The sequence below is a fragment of the Ailuropoda melanoleuca genome, chromosome 16, assembly GCF_002007445.2.
Source record: "Ailuropoda melanoleuca isolate Jingjing chromosome 16, ASM200744v2, whole genome shotgun sequence".
In the NCBI taxonomy this organism is placed as follows: domain Eukaryota; kingdom Metazoa; phylum Chordata; class Mammalia; order Carnivora; family Ursidae; genus Ailuropoda; species Ailuropoda melanoleuca.
This window is the reverse complement of record NC_048233.1, coordinates 31,595,362-31,615,939: the sequence shown is the minus strand read 5'-3', so window position 1 is coordinate 31,615,939 and position 20,578 is coordinate 31,595,362. Positions and strand designations below refer to the sequence as shown.

General features: G+C 36.8%; 2 long non-coding RNA genes across 10 annotated transcripts in view; one reads left to right on the top strand and one right to left on the bottom strand.

Annotated features, from left to right (window-relative positions):
- Window positions 1–20,578, top strand: part of LOC117796809 — a 92,218-nt gene that overhangs the window by 1,666 nt on the left and 69,974 nt on the right. The window lies entirely within an intron of this gene.
- On the bottom strand, window positions 113–15,482 carry LOC105240509. Of its 7 annotated transcripts, none has more exons than XR_004621480.1 (5): window positions 10,125–10,179; window positions 8,394–8,628; window positions 7,853–8,024; window positions 7,095–7,428; window positions 113–224 (listed from the first exon to the last, which is right to left on the bottom strand). It is a non-coding gene; the product is annotated as an uncharacterized LOC105240509 (long non-coding RNA). The 7 variants fall into 7 exon arrangements; XR_004621479.1 differs by lacking the exons at window positions 113–224; window positions 10,125–10,179 and adding exons at window positions 15,113–15,178; window positions 15,348–15,457 and having other exon boundaries at window positions 6,230–7,428; window positions 8,394–8,554; XR_004621477.1 differs by lacking the exons at window positions 113–224; window positions 10,125–10,179 and adding exons at window positions 12,469–12,656; window positions 15,348–15,457 and having other exon boundaries at window positions 6,230–7,428.

Genomic DNA, 20,578 nt, shown 5'->3' with positions numbered 1-20,578 from the left:
GCCTCTGATTATCTCTACATTCCAGTGTTATCTTTTCCCCTAAATTAGTGTTTCTTTCCATTTACAAGTAAAAATCCTGCTAAGAACACATATTAAGTTGCTACCAACAGTTGGAAAAGGTATTTGTTTTATTGCAAACCAGAAAAAGAACCTAGAGAGAAAAATGTTGATACAGTCCCTTCCATCACAGAGGTATGTTGTTCCTGGCAGCCAGAACATGGGAACTAGAGAGGGAAGCTCCCAAGTCCCACAAAAACTTGGGAAAAAATTGAAGCACAAAGTCAACAAAAGCAGAAACCAAAGGTAATACATTGAAATCATTTCAAAGAGACGCAACCCGCACTCAGATTAGCAACACTGTCTTTACCTAATTAAATATATTAACATATCTAAAGAGCAAATGCGTTTATCTGAAAGGAATTGGTGGTCAACCAGGAAAACAAAGATAAAGAACAAAATAGGCAAACTTAAAAAAAAAATTGGCAAACTTAAATGCCCATCCAGGAGAAGTCATTATTAGATAAATTTTTGATAGAAAAGTGAAGCAAAAGCAGACAGCACTGTTGGAGAACATGTCTTGACCATTGGATTTTGGATCCTCTGATGAAGCTACCTTATTACCAAGATGAACAAATGAGTGAGTGAATGAATGAATGAATGAATGAATTCAACAGTTGTTTGCTGAGTGTTATGTAGGCACTAGGATATAAAAGTATAGGGTTTACAATCTAGGGATGTCATAGTGCTGGGTAGTAAGTACTGTAATGAGGGAGTATAGGTTACTATAAGAATACATTAAAAAGGGAAACTTTTCAGAATAGAAAAGTAAGATGAGAGAAGGCCAAAGAGCTCTGAAGCTGAGGTGGTCCTCATGGTGGTTCTGAGTTGAGATAATGGGACCAGGTCTTTATTACTCCATGTGGACCAGTCATTGGATAGAAGCAATTTGGGAATGGAGAGTGCTGACCTTGTGTAAGAGAATTCTCTTCAGCTAAGATAATTCTGAATAGGGAAGACAGCTGAGGGCTGTCTGCTAACAATAGTCCCAGTAGCAGAATAATTGCAAGAGAGGTGGAAGATAAAGTTGGGAAGGTGAGCCACGGCCACATCATGAAGGACCTCATAAGTCAGGGACTTTGGATTTTACCCAAGAACAACAGAGTGGGTACCACAGAGTTTTGCTTAAAATAGTGAGGTACAAAGACTTGTGCTTTCAAGTGATCACTGTGGCAGGGGTATTCTTTTAGGGTGCAAAAGAGATCTAAAGATCAAAACTGGAGGAGAAAAGATTGTTTGGAGAGCTGTGATGGAATCAAGGAAAGAGATGATGGTAGCTTGAATGAAGCCATGCAGTAAGGATAGATTTGATGGATTATCATTTAATGGATTTGGAAGAAATTTTGGTCACAGAACAGACTGAATTTGGCTATTAATTTCATGTGAAGGTACAAAGGAGGAACTAAGAAACTTACCAATTGAAGGAGAGCTGTGCCATTTATCAAGCCAACAACCACCAGAGATGGAGCAAGGTCCAATGGCAAGGGGAAAGGAAGCAAGGAACAAGTTCAATTTTAGAACCATAGATGTTACATGTCTGCATTAACATACATGTAATAAGTGGTTATGCCTACAGGTCAAGAGCTAAGAGGAAAATGTGGGCTATAGATAGGTTTCCTTCCAACTTAAAAATAATAAATGACCAGAGCAAAAAATGAAATCTTTCAAAAAAAAAAAAAGCTATAGGAAAGCAAAAGAACACTTGGGACAAGAAAGAAGGTCTCCAAAAAAGATGATAAAGAGTAGACAAAAAGTTAGAAGGAACACCCATGGAGAACTATGAGTGAGAGACCAGGGAGATAATATACAAGAGTGCTGCCATGTGTCCACATTCATGGCAGTGGTTCCCCTGCCAAGAGCTATTCCAAGAAAGTGGTGTGGGCTTAAGCCAGACCACAGGGGTCAACAGTCAGTGAGTTCAACTCAAAATTCAGCTCTGGCCAAGAAAGCATATATCCTGGAGATGATATTGGGGTGGCATCAAGAGTAGTGTACTTTGTATTATCTTTGATATAGAAAGTCAGAGCAAAAGGCTGAGGAGATAATCTATTGAATGAACTCCAAGTGGAGGCCTCATGGGTATGTGATCTGGAGTATAAATAACAGGGTTGGAATTAACCTTAGGAAGGTTTTGGAGTAACCTAAAGGAAGAAGGGGCACCGGTGGAGACAGGTAAGTTTGTAGGTGGAATAACAGAAAATCAGAGTTCCTACTGCAAAAGTAGGAAGTGTGAGTGAGACCATTTGTGAGCATGAAGGATCAGGGATATATTGGAGCTGGCAGTTGGAAGAAAGAAAGTTTTGAATGTGTTGAAGGGGAAAACACCTTAACTAGGTAGCCTATTGCTTCTAAACGTTTAAATCACCTAGTCACTTTTCTGATTTCATGCTCATCAAGCAGCTAGTATTACGTTGACTACCCTGTAGTTCTCTCAAAAAAAATTGAGTTATTATTATGGTGGTTGTTATTATTACAGGAAAGAAAAGCACTATGCAGGGCAATATATGTATTCTGGCCCAAACAACAGTTATATTTCTTATTCTAAATCTGAACATTAACATTTTTGTTTTAAACTACTTGGAAGGAATGGTGAATTTGATTTACATGAATGTCTTTGAACAAGTTCAATGAGAATGTGTTACTATAGGGGGCGAACATCTGGGCCATCAAGTCCAGAGTCACATGGGACTGTGCCAGGTTTGCCATGCACTCTGGGAGAAGGCCTCTTGGAGGATAGCCAACTAGACTATCCCTGTCTTGACTGTTCCTCTGTCTTGAATTTCATGCATTGTTTTAAGCTTTCCATTATCAATTATGGGACAATCCAAAACTAGAGCCAAAGTAGGGTAAATAGACCTGGAAGTATCACAACAAAATATAGAAAACAATTGAGGTCAACTCCAAAAGGAAAGAATCAGGAGGGGAAATTTTGATAGAAAATATAATAAAACTTCTGATGTAATCAGAGTCGAGGCAAACATCTTCTTTAAAAGGCACATCAGTTCATCCCCTTATTTTCTCATTCAGTAAATATTATTGATCACTGACTACCTACTGGGAAAATAAATATGAGCAACTAAGATTAGCTCCATTCCTTGCAGTATCTGCTCCAAATACTATCCAGATGAAAAGTTTGCAGAGGAAATAATAGACTAGAACAGAATAGAAAGGATATTCAACTGTGTCAGTCTCTTACTAACAAATTTCTGTGACTCAATCCAATTGCTGAACAATTGACAGAGATTAACCAAAAAATCTTGTGCCGTATTCATCATAGAAAACAATATTAAGGTACTAAAGAATCATTTTAAAAGAAGATTGTATTGCTTAAAAAGAAAGCTGGATAAAGCATCAAGGAATTATGGCCTTTATTTTTCTTATTTGAAGAATAAACAGAAGAGAATGATAGAGGACATTTATATACCATGTTGCAACTGAAAGACAAATCTCAATAAAAATAAAAACAATATAATAATAAGTTAATATAAACATCCAGAGCGGAATTTTATCATCAAAATGTATTACATCCTCTGGGGATATTATAATAAGGTCTCTAGACACAAGGCTAAAAAAAATGGAATGCTAAAAAAGCAAGTAACAAGGGGTACAATACAAAAATACACATTCCACCATATTCCAAGTAGATCTCTGGCAGGAATGAGAAGTAAAGATGAAAGAGAAACAGCATTTCTGCTAGCTACAAAAGCTAAGACAGGTTTTTTTATTGCTACGCCTTCTACACACACACACACACACACACACACACACACACACACTCATTCTGTCTATAAATGACCCTAAAGAGGAGTAAAAATTTTTTAAAAGGCTAACATCTTAATGCCCAAAGCACTTGCTACAACAGAAACAAGAAAGAGAAGAGAAACCACACCTTGCAAATGTAGAACTATGTGCAAGAGTGACTGTGCTTTTCTAGTATGTGATATTTCTTCATACTTCTAGCTCAGGGACATATTGGAAACATCCTGGGTAAAGCTTAAAGCCATTTTCTTCAGTGTTCGGCAATGATTATGTAGGACTGGAAGAATTTCTTTCTGCAGCTTAGATGGCTACATAGGAAATAAAAGGGGGGATGGGCAGTTGGAAATGAAGGGAAACAAAATTTACTGAGCACCTATGAATCCTACTTTACTCAAGACGTTTACACATATGACGTGTAGAAGTTCAACATGGCTAAGAGGCAGATATTACTCCTACTTTTTAAGAAATAGCGTTAGAAGTGTTATACATTGTCTAAGTAAGGGGGAAGCTGCTATTCAAACACATAACTGTGTAACTTGGAAATAGTTCTCACCAGGAAGGACTCTGTACAGACAGAAAAGAAGTACCCGACAGCATGGCAGGTCAGGGGTCCAAATCGTAATTGCATCGTTAAAATTTGCTTTGGCTAAGTGCACATCAAAACCTCAGATAAGAGTCTCTTTGACTTTAACTCATGACTTAGAGACAACAAAATGAGACTTGTTCTAAAAATCGAGATTGAAATTTGGATTCCTACCCAGTTAATTTACACATCATAAAAAATAGCCCACATTCTGTTGGCCATACCAGACTAGGAATCCATAGAGACTCACAGCAGGCGAATAGCAGTGTTCGGGAACTGTCACTCATATTCCTCCAAATATGCCTGAGGTCCCCAGGATATTTATCTCATGTGTCCCTCAATGATTACTTGGACTACCAAGAACTGTTATTTTTTTTCAACTCTTCATTGATTGGACTATAAACTCCATGATACTCCATGAGTTTTTCCTCATTCTTGAATCCCCAGAGTTTAGCCAAGTTCCTTAATTCATGAAGACAGTCTAATAAATATTCAGTGAAGGGGGAATTGCCCCTGTTTCTACACAGCAAAAGCAAGATGACTAATGGTGACCACATGAATGAGGATACTGTGGGCCACTCTGCCTGAGCCAACGAGACCATCTCTAGTCCCTCCGAAGCAGCAGACGTGCCCTTTTATTGTGGCCACATTCTCCTGATACCAAAGCTGCTGAATCCCTTGGGATGCAGTGAATACTGCACAAATGATATGAATGATACAGTGACTTTAGTTTTTATTTACCCGATTTCTGTAGTCCTCTTGTCTTACTCTTCAGTCTAAAGGCTGTCCACATGACAGATTCTGTGCTGTTCTCCAAAATATCTTACCTCTCTAAATTTTGTCCCACTACCTTTGAAATAACCCTTTTTCCATAGTTCCTTTTTCCTCCTAGAATAACCATTCTTTTTTTTTTAATTTTATTTTATTTTATTTTATTTTATTATTATATTATGTTAGTCACCATACAGTACATCCCCGGATTCCGATGCAAAGTTCGATGCTTCATTAGTTGCGTATAACACCCAGTGCGCCATGCAATACGTGCCCTCCTTACTACCCATCACCAGTCTATCCCATTCCCCCACCCCCCTCCCCTCTGAAGTCTTCAGTTTGCTTCTCATAGTCCATAGTCTCTCATGTTTCATTTCCCCTTCTGATTGCCCCCCTTAGAATAACCATTCTTAATCTTATTATGTATGTACTTGTCTATCATATATAAGCTTTTAAATACATGCAAATGTAGGTATGTATTCATATACAATATGTAATAACATATAGTACAGGCTGCATGTTTGTTATATAGTCTATAATTATATATTGATATATGGTATGTATTATATACCACATGATACACATGATATAATTTATAATTATATTTAATTTATTATATATGCCTGTGTATGATACATGTATATATACATGTATATCATATATATAAGAAAGGGAAAAGAGAAGAAAAAACTTTAAATACAGCATAGTGTGTTTGGGGTTTTAATTTCCAGATATTCCTTTTCAGAAATTGGTGTCCACCTTAGCTTGTACTGAGGGAAATAGTTCTGATCTTCTTTGCCCATCTGCATTATTTGTGAATCCTGCATCTAAGCAGGATTATTTACATCCTGGGTCACCTGGCCCAAATCATCACCTAGGTGAGTCAAGAGATAGCAAGGTGTAATTGTCATCATTGTTGGAAACTATGTTGGATTTTTGCTTTCAGTATTTTTTCCTTCCACTTCCTATTTCTAACTGGTTATTTATGCTCTTCGTGTTTCTTGCCCAAGACTTTTGGGCAAAAAGAGAAGATTCCTTCCCAGCCTTTGTTANGGGGTGGGGGGGTTGGGGAGAGGAGGCAGTGATCAGGCTTCAAAACGAATTCCTTCCAGTAGTGACCAGGCAAGCTGGGCTCTGGTCAGGAGATTCCAGAAGCAGCTCCTGAACCCCCTTGGAGCCCAAGAACAGGGATCAGCATGGCTTCTGCAGGCTTGGGCTAGAGCAGCACCATAAGGACCCCAGAGGTCTTTCTGCCATTTCCTGGATCACATAGAAACCTCTCTGATTCCGTGCAACCACAGGGAAGGGTCCAGCCCCTAAATCACAGAGACTGAATTTTCTGCCATCTGGTAGAACTAGAGTTTGGAGTTAATTCAATTGATTTAAAGAAAATGAAGACAGTCATAATGTTTGTGCACTGGAGTGTGCTGTCCAAGATTTGATCCTGCTATGATTTTTTAAAAATTAAATGCAAAATTTTCTTAATGCCTCTGCAATGAACTCATGCAGTCAACAAATATTTACTGAAGGACTTCTAAGCGCCAGGGGCATTGGGGACAGAATGGTGAGCGGGACACATGGGTCAGAGCTCGCAGCGTAGCAGCAGGGTAAACTAGGGAACAGAATTAAATACAGTGTGCTAAGAATAATGATAGGGTAAGATAAGTAAATTAGGGGAGAGAGAGGAGACTATTTAGGTCAGACTGAGGGAGCAGACACAAGAATGTTCCTCCTGGAACAGGCTTGCGCAAGAGAGAGCGCACTGAGTACCATAGGGTGCTCAGAAGCTGAGACAACGCGGAGTTCCAGGTGGGGAGGCGCAAGAAAGGAGCCCAGAGAGGCCACCAAGGTCCAAGTCACTAATGGCTTTGAAAACAATGTTAAGGGACTTGGGCTTCCAGGTGATTTCTCAAACTTTTCATACCTAGTACAAATTTTCATCAGGTTTCTAAGGAGGTTTCCTTTCTTCCATTGCATTTTGCACACCTAAGTGGCTGCGACTACTGATGCAGCCAGAAGAGCCTCTCTGATTTGCAAATTTGCTGGTTTGTATCTCCGTTTCTCTCCAGGCTGTGCTGTGCAGTAAACAGTGAAGGAAGCTTTATGAGTCACAGATGGTTTTCACCAGAAAGGGGCAGTTTGTAATCTGGCTAGGACCTGAAAATGGCCCCTCGTTGCACAGGATTCCTTCATCTCTGTTTTGCTTCCTTTGTCGCAATATCGAACATCACCAAGATTGCAGCAGCTCAGGTCTGCTTCTGTGTAAAATAAGGAAGGGAAAAACTGCTTCTACTTTCAATTTAGGTTTATGTCATCATCTTTTAATATTTCAGTTCTGAAAATTAAGCTTCCATTAAAAAACTAACCAGATTAACTGATGTACTAAACTAGGCAGAAGCCTTACCACCCACCCCAAACTACATACGCCCAGGCAACATGCGGCTTAGCACTGGTGGGTGTTTTGTTCCAGAGCAGCATAATGTAAGCCCTCCTACAGTAAAAATCTGACATGGTCATATTCATTTAAATCTTCTTTCAACTATGTCACCAGCAGGTGAAAATTTGAAGACAGCTTAAACATTAACTTTCAAGTCACTGGTTAAAATGCAAGGAGTGTCGCCTTATCCATCGCTAAAAATTTCCATTTTCCAAGGGCTGGAAAGATTCCAGTGAATGCTCTACCTGTTCAAGGCAGTTGGATGAACAAGCCATCATTATGTAGCTGTTTATATTCACAGTGTGCAACAGAGTTGCAGCTTAAAATTTAAAGAAAGTTACAACCGTTGAGAGCAGACAATGGATGCAAAAAGAGATCTCAGACCTTTTTTTGTACTCCTGAGTGGCAAGAGGCAAGCTGAAAAAAAAGAAGAAAAGAAAAAAAAAAAAAGGTCAACCTACACAATAGTATACTAGCCAGCTGGAGAGTAAAATTAACTTATAAGGTGATATGCTTTTGTGTTCATTTAGCTTTATAATTTATCTAATACTTTGTTATATTTCAACGTTACTAGCTTGGGTGAATCCTCTCCGGGATCCATGATGTGGACTGCTAAAGAGTTTATGTAAATACCATATTTTCCCTGCTCTGTAATATCTGCAGTCATGCCTAATAGCCACTAACACATGGTCTGGTCTTCTGTGAGGGGACAAGGCAGCCTGTGTGAGGGGCCTATGTGACCATAGACATTTTATATGTTTCAATCCTTGAAAGCAGTAACTTTACCGTTTTGTTGGGGTCACTGATAGAACTTAGCTTCTCTTTGATTTCAATCAGCCATCTTCCAGGGTAAGAGATAAGATTCACTGCTTAATGATGCAGCACGGCTGAGTGCTCCAAAAGTGCAGCTTCCAACCACAATTACTTGTGACTTCACTGTGACTCTCCTAAATTGAGATCCATTTAAAGCCAGAGTTTGAGGAAAGTGGTCACTGTGATCTCTTACATTATTATATAAGCACTGGGAAAAAGGAAGGAAAAAATCTCTCATTCCAACAAAGTCATAGGCTTCAGAACCCCTGGGCAAAACAACTGGAAGCCAGAGGTTTATAGAAAAGTAAACAAAGAAAGTGCTAAGCTAGACTTACATTAAGAGATGAATACTGTGTAGAAATAAACAATTGTATTAGAATATCATTAGCATCTGAGTTTTATTAACAAGGAACATTCTATGAAGCCGAAGTAAAATACAGAGCTCTTGATTAAACCAAATCCAAGAAATTTCTTGAGACTAAGGATGTAAAGAAAGATGACAAAATAATATACTAGTCGCAATGCTCATCTCTACTATATCCGTCTAAAATACCTAAATTTGGAGATTATCATTTAAATGGAGGTTATAATTTACCTGGAAGATTTTGAAGACAGTTTTACAAAAAATGGATCTACTGGTGACATTTAAAAAATACTTAAAAACCCCAAAATGTATTCGTCTACAGTCCTTTGATGAAATTAACAATAACAAAAAATAACATGGGTAAAACATCCAGAATAAGATCTAAAATATGCTTAAAATGGTTGTGGTCATTGTTTATTTATATAAGCCTGGCATAGTTCCAAGAAAAACTAAGGTTTATATTCCTATGTCATTTGGCAAAGACAGACAATTCTTTACCTCCGTATTAGTATAGATTACATTATTAAAGACTGAAAACATCGTAAACAAAGCATACTTGTATGAATAGGCACTTAGTAGATTTCTTTTATTGGCATAACTTCTACAGTAAAGTTTTGCTTGTTTTTTTTTTTAAGATTTATTTACTTTATTCTAAAGAGAGCGAGCATGGTGAGGAGGTGCAGAGGGAGAAGGCAAGAGTCTCGAGCAGACTCCCTACTGAGCGCGGAGCCTGTCTCCGGGCTTAATCTCTTGACCTGAGCTGAAATCAGGAGATGGACCCTAACGCCTGAGCCACCCAGGTGCCCCAACTGCAAAGTTTATACTAAAAAAGAACATGCAGATTATCAATATTTTAGTAAATAATCCTCTAGAAACATTTACTAAGCAGTATTGGCAATTCCTATTCTTATAATTAGAAAGCACTTTATTAAACATCACTTAAAAAAACAAACTCATAAATTTGAAATAGAAAGATATATCCTTAGTGTGGGTCATAATCAAGAGGGAGAACTTAGAGACATTCCTATTTATTTATTTATTTTAAGTTTTTATTTAATTCCAGTTAACATACAGCGTAATATTAGTTTCAGGTGTACAATATACTGATTCAACACTTAACACCTGGTGCTCATCACAGCAAGTGCCCTCCTTCCTCCCCATCACCTATTTCCCCCATTCCCCCAACCACCTCCCCTCTGGTAACCATCAGTTTGTTCTCTATAGTTAAGAGTCTGTTTCTTGGTTTGCCTCTCTTTTTTTTCCTTTTGCTTGGTTGTTTTGTTTTAAATTTCACATATGAGTGAAATCACGTGGTATTTGTCTTTCTGTGACTGACTTACTTTGCTTAGCATTATACTCTCTAAATCCATCCATGTCATTGCAAATGGCAAAGTTTTCATTGTTTTTTTTAATGGCCGAGTAATATTCCATTGTGTATATATACCACCTCTTCTTTATCCATTCATCAGTCAATGTACACTTGGGCTGTTTCATCAACATAAAAAGCTTCTGCACAGCAAAGGAAACAATCAACAAAACTAAAAGGCAACCTATGGAATAGGAGAAGATATTTGCAAATGACATAGCTAATAAAGGGTTAGTATCCAAAATCTATAAAAAAAACTTATCAAACTTAACACTCAAAAACCAAATAATCCAACTAAAAATGGGCAGAACACATGAATAGACATTTTTCCAAAGAAACATACTGACTGCTAAGAGACATATGAAAAGCTGCTCAACATGACTGATCATCAGGGAAATGCAAATCAAAATTGCAATGAGATATCAACTCACACTTGTCAGAATGGCTAAAATCAACAACACAAGAAACAACAGCTGTTGGCAAGGATGTGGAGAAAGGGGAACGCTCTTACACCATTGGTGGGAATGCACACTTGTGCAGCCACTCTGAAAAACAGCATGGAGGTTCCTCAAAAAGTTAAAAGCAGAACTACCTTATGATCTAGCAATTGTACTACCAGGTATTTACCCAAAAAGACATTCCTATTTATTTAAACAAGCTTGCTGATAAAACATTTTTATAGTGTACCTCCCTTATTCTAGGTATTGTAAGGGATGCTAAGGATTCAAAAAAAAAAAAAGAAAGAAGAGAGCAGACTCTCAAGGAACTCAGAATTTTTTTATTATTTGTTATCAGAAGCATACTTTAATGTCTAGTGAGGAAAACAGCTAGCATTATTTAATATTCTTTTGTAAATTTGGGACAAAGCATAAGATAAACAGAAAGAACAAAAAAGTATTTGAGTTTCATTATTTGCAAGTAATGTATTCATGAGTCTAGAAACTTGAGTGATCACTAATCTCTTAAAATTAGTAAGAGTTTATTAAAGAGATGAAATTAAAGGTTTATGCTAAAAATTAGTTTATAGTATAACAACCGTAAAGACTTTGTAAACATAATAGGAAAAAAGTTTACATAAATAGCAATGAAACAATAAATGGAAAAAATTCAAAAAAAACACAAAAAAACGCAGATTGCTCTAAAAAGAAATGTGTACAGGATCTATTAAATACACAAATACACATTCACACACACAGAAAAGATCCTTAAAAATTACTACAATATACAATGAGATTGGAGTAAATGTTTTGTTTCTGGATAAAAAAAATTAAATAAGATCTATGAAGATGTTAATTCATCCTAAATGAATTTACAAATATAGCATAATCTCAATCAAAACGTTATTGGTTTTATTCCATTAGTGGAATTAAACATGATGTTTCTAAAAGCACTAGAATAACAAGTTTGTGAGAAAAACTAAGAAAAATTTGAAAAAAGGAAATTATGGGAGATTTGCCCTATTAGACATTAAAGTATATTATAAGGCAAAAATAATAGAAGAGTAGAAAATCATTGCACATATTGTTAGACAATGAAACAATTGATCCAAAAGAGAGTTTAGTGGGGCACCTGGGTGATTCAGTCTGTTAAATGATCCATTCTTACTTTCAGCTGAGGTCATGATCTCAGGGTCATGTAATCAAGCCCCACAACAGACTTTTGCTGGGCATGCAGCCTGCTTAAGATTCTCTCTCTCCCTCTCGCTCTGCCCCTCTCTTCATGCTCTCTCTTTCTCAAATAAATAAATAAATAAATAAATAAAAATAAAAGAGAGCTTAGTGTACATGAGAGTTTAGAAATAATCAGGGAAACACCGTGAATCAATAGGGAAGAAATGAATTATTAAATAGTTCTGAAGAAGTTCAAATTATTGAAGGAGGGTATCAAGTTTATTTCCTACAATGTATATCACAATACATTCCAAATGGATTACGGGACTATAATGTAAAAACTAAAAATGCAGAAGTACTTTCTGAGTGTGTGTGTAGTAGTTTTTACATTTTATATATATATATATATTCTATATATATAGTAGTTTTTTACATTATATATAGTAGTTTTTTACGTTATATATATGTCTATTTAAGTCTATCATAAAAAGGAATATTACATTTAATTGAATTTTTAATTTTTTTGAATCCTGTACACAAAAATACACTAGAATTTTATTTGGCAAAGGACAGAGAGAATATATTTGTAAAATATATGGTGGGTAAGAGGTTAACGTCCTTTCTTCCTTTCTTTCCTCCTTTCTCTCCTTCAACAATGTATTAAGCTTGAGCCAACAATATGTAGAAATTGAAAACGCAATAACAAACCACATAGTTTTGGTCTTCATGGCTGCCGCTACCACAGGATACCTCAGTGGAAACTGGAGAAAAAGGTGCCTCCTGTTGGCAAATTGTGGAATTAAGAAGGGCTGGATTTCAGGCTCTGCGTGCTCTCCTCAGTTGTTGCCCCTAGGCAAGATGCAGGTACAGCCCTTTGTGGGGACTCTCCAGTCGCCCTTTTCACAGTCAAAAAGGCAAAAAGGTCAACTGAACAATTCCTATTTGAGGATGCAAGGCAGAACAGATTAGGGATTACTTAACCTAAACTGAGGAGTCTAGGGAGGCTTGCTGAGAGAAATGGCAGTTACTCTGAGAACTGAAGAATGAGCGAGATCTACACATAAATGCAGAACAGCATATTTGCAGGGGTGCCTGGGTGGCTCAGTCGATTAAGTGTGTGCATTTGGCTTAGGTCATGATACCAAGGTCCTGGGATTAAACCCTGAGTAGGGCTCCCGGCTCAACAAGGAGCCTGCTTCTCCCTCTGCCCCTGTCCCTGTGTCTGTTCTCTCACTCTTTCTCTCTCGAATGAATGAATGAAAGAATGAATGAATTCTTTAAAAAAAAAAAAAAGAACAGCATATGTGCAAAGGCAAGATGCTCATTTTGTAAAGAACCCTTGCGACCAATAAAAAAAATGGCGGTCACAAGATAAAATTAGGCAAAATACACTAAAATTCATAGAATTTTAATCAGAGAACATGAACAATTGCTTATTCTCCCAACCAAAGAAATGCAAATCGAACCCTTATTTGAGATATCAGGTTTCTCCTAAAAACTTGATAACACTTGAGAGTTTGTGTTAAAAGGCCTGAAAGAACTCATACCCCTTATCCAAGTAATTTCACTTTTAAAATTCTAATATCAAATAATAATAATAGTAAAGATATAAGTGTAAGATTATTCATTTTCAAACATTATGTATACCATCAACTAATAAATGGATTAAAAAAAAAGTGGTATATCCAATGGAATAAAGTTCTAATACATGCTACACCAAGGATGGTCCTTGAAAACATTATACTCAGTGAAAGGAATCTGTCACAAAGACCAGGTAGAGTAGTGGTGGTTGCTTAGGGTTGGGGGGCAGGGAGGGAATGAGATGGGTGAAGTTTCTTTTATGATGAAAATGTTCTACAACTGACTGTGGTGATGTTTGCACATACTTGTAAATATTCTAAAAACCACTGTATTACACATTTTAAATGGATGAATTGTACGGTATGTGAGTTATATCTCAATAAAGATTTTTAAAACATTATAGTATGTCTGATAGCAAATAAGAGAAAAAAAAACTAATATCCAAAAAGTTTTTAAATAGTTAGACAATATCATGGTACAAGTATAAGTTGGAATAGTATATGTGAAACACTGCATAATATGATGGTAAGGTGTAAAAAAGATATTATTAATATCCACTTATATCTGGGGCACCTGGGTGGCCCAGTCAGTTAAGTGTCAGACTCTTGGCTTCATCTCAGGTCATGATTTCTCAGGGTCGTGGCATCAAGCCCTGTATCAGGCTCTGCACTCAGCACAGAGTCTGCTTGAGATTCTCTTTCCTTCTCCCTCTGCCCTTCCTCCTGCTTGCGTGTGCACACACTCTCTCTCGCTCTCTAAATTAAATAAATCTTTTAAAAAAATATCTACTCAAACTATTATATAGCATTGACATCTAGACATTGTCATTTGTGGGTGATTTTATCTCTTCTGTTTGTTTTTGCTCATTACAACTCTTTTGTAGCATAGGCATCACGTTATTTTAACAATGAGAGGAAATGACACATTAGGAAAAAAGATGAAAACAGATTTGCAAAATTTAAGAAAATGCCCCAAACTGAACTTCTGGAAGAAAAACATAGGACCTGGAAGTTAGAATTTTAAAAGTTAGAAGCTCATTGTGTTTCTTTTCTGTTTGTTCCCTTTTTTTGAAAATGTGTGTAATATTTTACACAATTAACTTTATGCCCTACACTTCCTGTGGTGAACCACGAGTTATTTAAAACTTTCTTTCTCTCACATTAGTCATTCAGAAGAAAAGGAAGCTGTTCACAAATGATACACAGCTCTGAAAATCCTATGTTCTTCTTGCAATTTCAACTTAAAAAAACAAGAGGGGGTGATTCAATGAGTACTCAATAAGATTTCTAAGCGTTTGATTATGTTAGAAATGAAAAAGAAGTATAAAAAACTACTAAAAATTCTTAAAACCAGGATACAACTTTTAGAAGTATTTAAGCTGGCCTTCCTCCCAAAGTGCAGAGTTGAAGCAGCTTAGAAGCACTCTTTTCTAAAATCAGCTTCACCTTTTCAAAACGGAAAGAACATATTGTGGTTATGGGTAGCAATATCTATAATTTGATATGTAGGACTGAAATAACAAAATGTCTATTATTTGCATACTTAGCAACAGGAAAGAAAAGGAAAAAAATGGATGGATAAAGCATACGTGGCAAAACTTTGATAATTATTAATTTTAAGTTACTGATATATTTAGGCTTACTGTACATGTTGAAAGTTTTTATAATGAAATATTTTTTGAGTGGAACATTTTAAATTTCTTAAAAAATATAACTACAACCTAAAGTAAAAGATCAATAGACGACACAAAGCAAAGAGGAAGCTTACAAACCTTAGTTAATATAAATGTGCTAAAGACCCTTAAATTCATTTGTGACTCGAAACATCAGTAAGCCATCTGGAAAAAAAAAAAAAAGAAAAGAAAAGCTCCACTCCGTATTCAGTTGTAAATTAGAAGTAGGAGACTTTCTTTATATTGTCCAAAGAGGTATACCTCTGACCAATGGGTATAAACTCAAGGAAGGCAAATATTCCAGAGATGGAATAGAAAGTTGTACTTTACTCACCCCTGGAAATATCAGCCAGACATTCCCTCAGAAAGGCAGTTAGAGGAAGATTTCAGGCACCAGTAGTGGGATTGGACTAAATAAAAGTCCTTCAAGCTAACTTTGTTATTCAACCAATGAGTGACGCGTAACAGCCAGCTGATTGCTAATTCCATGACTCTGGGGCCAGTCACGCTCAATGTCTTGGTGCCTATGAAACAGTATCTATCTCTCAGGGTTGTCATGAGGATTACCTACAGAACAGTGCCTGGCATATAGGCGATACTCAATCAATATTAAACTTTATTGCTATGATGATTAACATCATAAGCTTTGGAGTCAAACAGATCAACATCTGCTTTGCAGCCGCAGCTCTACCATTTACTATACTGTTTTGTTGCTGTGTTTTTTTTTAATATCTGACAGTTTCAGTTTCTTTAAATCTCTACACTAAACACTGAGTAGCAAGTGCTAAAATTCATTAAGTAATGTGCGCATGATATGAGATTGATTTAATAAATGACATTGTTTCCCCATATCAAAATTTCTATGATTCCAAGAAAAACTTACTGAATGATATTAACTATTTCAAAATTTCATTTCCAACAATGTTGATTTTGAACTTACGATATATTGTGCTTGGAATTTACATCGAGGATATAAAACTTACTGCGGACAGCATTTGCTGAGAGTCACATTGGCCTTTAGCAGACTGAGGAAACCCCTTGATTTTTGCTGGCTGGCACCTCCACCAGAGCCTGTCCACGGACTGGCCACCAAGGTCACAACAGAGGACTTATTCTTTTCAGAGCATCCACATCTCGTCGCCAGGAGGCTCCTCCAGAAGTAAAATCTTTGTGGTGTTTATGACTTATTTTAAGATTTTTGGAAGAAAAAAAGGTAAAATATGAGTGTTGCAGCATTTTTAAATAGGCTGCTGCAAACTCATCAGCATCTAAGGAAAAAAAAACTATGTTTATCATTCTGATTCCTGATCGCTGTTCAACAACAGTTTAAGATTCACTGCTTTATTGTCAAAGAAATATTTTCACGTGTCTGTGTATTTCTCTCTGTATCTCTATAACTAAAGCAAGGAATCCAAAACTGAAGGCACTTTGAATCAGTTTTAAATATGGAACATGAAATTTGGCATCAGCATTTAGCTTGATGTTCTTCCTATAGTAAGTGCTCAAAACACATATGTAGACTATAGTTGAAAAAGGTTATCCAAAATAGATGGTCTTTGCAATTTAGCAGTATTAAAGATGTATTATGGAAGATACAAGATATAAGAAGAAGGCTTAAGCCACTGTATCAAGTAGTTATTTCTAAGTCTGGCAAAAAAAAATTATAATGTATATAGATCTTAAACATCTTACCCATTATTATGTCTGTGCATATTAACTCGGCATTAAATTATGATGTCAGTAGTTAAACTATAATAGCCATCATGGCCTGTTTTATTGGATTTTTTCTTAGGGCAAATCATTTTAATTTTAGATGAGTGTTTTCTCTAACAGATTTTCTGAATGTAAATATTCTGGATAAAATTAGAGATGAAAATTTCTGAGAAAGTTTCTTAAAATAGAAAACCTANGAAAAAAAAAAAAAAAACTTTAAAAAAAAAAAAAAAAAAAAAAAAAAAAAAAAGAAAACCTATACTGAGAGATTAAAATTAGTTTTTTGGTGGGCATAACTCAACTAGTACATTACAATTTTACAATAGTTTTTAAAGATTTATTTGTTTATCTTAGAGAGAGAGAAAGTACGGGGGGAAGGGCAGAGGGAGAGAGAGCATCTTAAGCAATCTCCCCACTGAGCATGGAGCCCTAGGCAGGGTTCTATCTCACAACCCTGAGATCATGACCTAAGCTGAAATCAAGAGTCTGACATTCAACCGACTGAAACCTCAGGTGCCCCAATTTTATAAAATTTATATTGTTTTATTTTATTTATTTTAAGATTTATCTATTTTAGGGAGAGAGAGAGAGCATGCACATTCATGTGTGAGCAGGAGGTGGGGGGAGGGGCAGACAGAGGGAGAGAGAAACTTAAGCAGACTCTGCACTGAGCACAGAGCCTGATGCAGGGCTCCATCTCACCACCCTGCAACCAGGACCCAAGCCGAAACCAAAAGTCGCATGCTTAACCACAGTGTCACCCAGGTGCCCCTATAACATTTTTATTGTAAATTAAGTTTAAATCCTCTAAAACATTCTACAAAATGTCAACCTTTAAGTTTTTAGTGAGTGTTAAGAACCACATAGAATATGGACCCCATAATACAGATAGGATAAATCCAAGAGAAAACTCAGCTAGACCTCTGTGATGCCAAGAGCAGACCTAGCTCTCACAGTTAGGCCTTGCTGTTCTATTGAGCCTTAAATGTCATAGAACATTAACATCAGACAATGCCACTCTGTGTGATAGGTCAAGGCAAAAGCTAGGTCACTCTGCAATCATATGTGAACATATACAAAAACATGAACTTTGTCCAACTCACAAAAATGACCTAACATTCCTTCTCCTGGCTGCTATAGACTGTTTCAATTCAAATGTTGAACCTAATCCCAAATGTGATGGTATTAGGAGTTGGGGGGGATGGGGTGGGGAGGCAATTGGGAGGTGATTAGGTCACGAGGATAGAGCCCTCATGAATGAGATTAGTGTCCTTATAAAAGCAACCCTAGAGAGTTCCTTGTCCATTTCCAGCATGTAAGGATCTAGCAAGGAGATCTAGCTGTCTAAGAACCAGGAAGCAGACTTCTGAATCTTGGCCTCCCCATGCACCAGAACTGTGAGAAGTAAGTTTCTGTTGTTTAAGCCACCCAAACTACGGTATTCTGTTGCAGCAGCCTGAACAGAGGAAGACACTGGCTAATAGGAGTGATTCCTGCTTCTTTACAAATTACATCTTTAGCCTAGATTTAGCCTTTTCTTCCAGATAAGATTTATTTAGATATCTAATCATAGAATTACCTTCACTTTCTAGTAGTATCCAACCCAAAGCAAAACCCCCTTCCTTAGACCTTCCCCAAATTACCCAACTCAAGCAAACATTCTGTAAGTATTTTCTACCAGCCTCTTACAGGACAAAAACTGGGACAATTATAGGCTTCTCATGTAGGGTATGGCAAGGGGCACTTATATTTCATAACAGCAAATGGATAAGCACTTGTAGCCTTGCAAGGGTGTGTGTGCGTGTGTCTGTGTGTGTGTGTGTGTGCACGCGTGCATGTGTTTCTGTCTGTCTGCATATGCACATACACGTGCACAGGTGCACAAAAGCCAAGAGCAGAGAGTGAAAGAAAGAATTATCTCCAAGAGATAATATAATTTATGAACAATGACCTTTAATACATTAATTTGGTCAGTAAAGAAACTTGGACTAGTATATATCTGAGAAGTCTGCAATTCTCCCAGTTTCCATCCTCTGCCAAGAAAGTTGAGATCAAACCATGATGGGAGGTAGGAACCCAGCAGCATTCACCCATGTCAGGAGAGTGTCACGAAAAAGCTGACATCCAATCATTTTGCTCTTAATTCCTGTGTGTCCACTTTATCAGTCAGGACACTGGAGGAGAGGACAGGTGAGCAGCACTCAGCAGAGCAAAAATAAAATGAACTGTATGCGTTTATTTTCAGTAAGAGAATGAAACATTCTTCTTATGAGTTCTTTAGGTCATCGAAGACTAGAACACCAAAACTCAGAGCTTCACATCACTATTGAGCAGAATTCACATTTGGCCACAAAAGCTGCATAATGCAGTGTTTGTCAAATGTGGCCCATAACCCATTAGTGTGTCAAGGAATCAATTTTACAGATTATCACCAGGAGTTTTAAAAAGCAAAATAAAATAGAATAGAAAATTGCAAAGTGCATTGGATTTGGGGGAGGGAAAGGGATAAAAAAAATCTCCATGTAGTCAATAGTCTTAACCTTACACAATTTACAAGTAGGAAAGTAGGGACTTCAATTCAGACCATCTGATTCCATACCACACATGCTTTTGGCTGTATGATGCATCCCAGTTTTGCTGATTCCTAATAACTTATCTCCCAAATTCCTCAGCCAATTGTTTTCTTAAACATGACCACGGTGATTAAATCCACGGATCTTAGAGTTCAAATCCTAGGCAAGTTACTTTACCTCTTGGAGTCTCATCTGTGGATATAATCACTGGACCTACCTCACAGGATTTATTATAGGCTGAATTGTTTTCCAAATTCATATGTTAAGGCCCTAACCATCATTACCACAGAATGTAACTGCATTTAGACATAAGATCTTTAAAGAGGTAATTAAATTAAAATGAGAAAATAAATATTTGTTGTTTAAACCATGCAGGCTGTAGTATTTTGCTATGACAACCCGAGCACAATAATATGGGGTTCTTACGAAGATTTAAATTTAATATATATATGGGTGCCTGGGTGGCTCAGTCAGCTAAGCAACCGATTCTTGATTTGGCTCAGGTCATGATCCCAGGGTTGTGAGATTGAGCCCCACAATGGGCTCCACCCTGGGTGTGGAGCCTGCTTAAGATTTTCTTTCTCTCTCTCCCTCTCTAAAAAAAAAGTTAATATATATAAAATGATTGGTAATATGAGTTTTCTATTGTTTTTGCTTGCCTCTATTTCTCCATATCTTCAATTCTTAAAATTTACTTCCTTTTTATATATAATTATATTTGCTTACTTAACGTTTACCCTTTTGGCTAATTTGTAAGCCCCCAAAAAAGGAGTTACTATGTTGGCCTGTTCAAATAGAAAATTGTTTAGAACCTATTAAGGACTCACTAAATATTTACTAAATTGTTGAAGGCCTCATGATCAGTGGAGGTGCTCTGCCAAATTATTTTTGCTAAAAATGGGCCAATTTATTTGAGAATTTCTTCTTTCACACCCATCTCTGGATTCTTGTCCCATACTTTTTAAAAAATATACTTAAGGATAAGATTACAAATCTGAATTTTATTTTTCTACTGACCTTACAAAAAGATGTTGACAGAGGAATAGAGGAAACAGTGACAAAGAGTATGATGACAATGCTTCAGGAACCATAGGAAACCTATCAGTGGAGTGTTAAGACTAACCTCACAGAGGGGAATCACATTGGCTATAGATATCCCTCTCATTCTCTAGTGTAGATAAGTTTTACCTCTGTGGCAGGAGAGCATTCAGGACAGGGACAGGGGTCATCTATGATTCATGAGTTTGACATTGCAGTGTCCAAGCCATCAATATAAAAT